The following is a 224-nucleotide window of genomic DNA, read 5'->3' as shown; positions in this document are numbered from 1 at the left end:
AATACATAAATGCCACAGACACATAATTGGGTGAACCTTTTCAGATTGTGACTCAGCTTTGCTAAAGTCCCCAATTAGAGGTGTCCAGGGTTCTTAAGAACACTCTTCTTTTGCTTTGGACCTTGACTTTAACCGCTCAGTCACAAGTTTTCACTTGACACCTACACGCCACAAGCACATGGTTAGGGACAGCTTGGTTTAGCCGCTTAGACCAGGATTTTATT

Source organism: Arachis ipaensis, chromosome B09, assembly GCF_000816755.2.
Source record: "Arachis ipaensis cultivar K30076 chromosome B09, Araip1.1, whole genome shotgun sequence".
Taxonomy (NCBI): domain Eukaryota; kingdom Viridiplantae; phylum Streptophyta; class Magnoliopsida; order Fabales; family Fabaceae; genus Arachis; species Arachis ipaensis.
The sequence above is the reverse complement of the archived record's forward strand: the minus strand, read 5'-3'. Positions refer to the sequence as shown.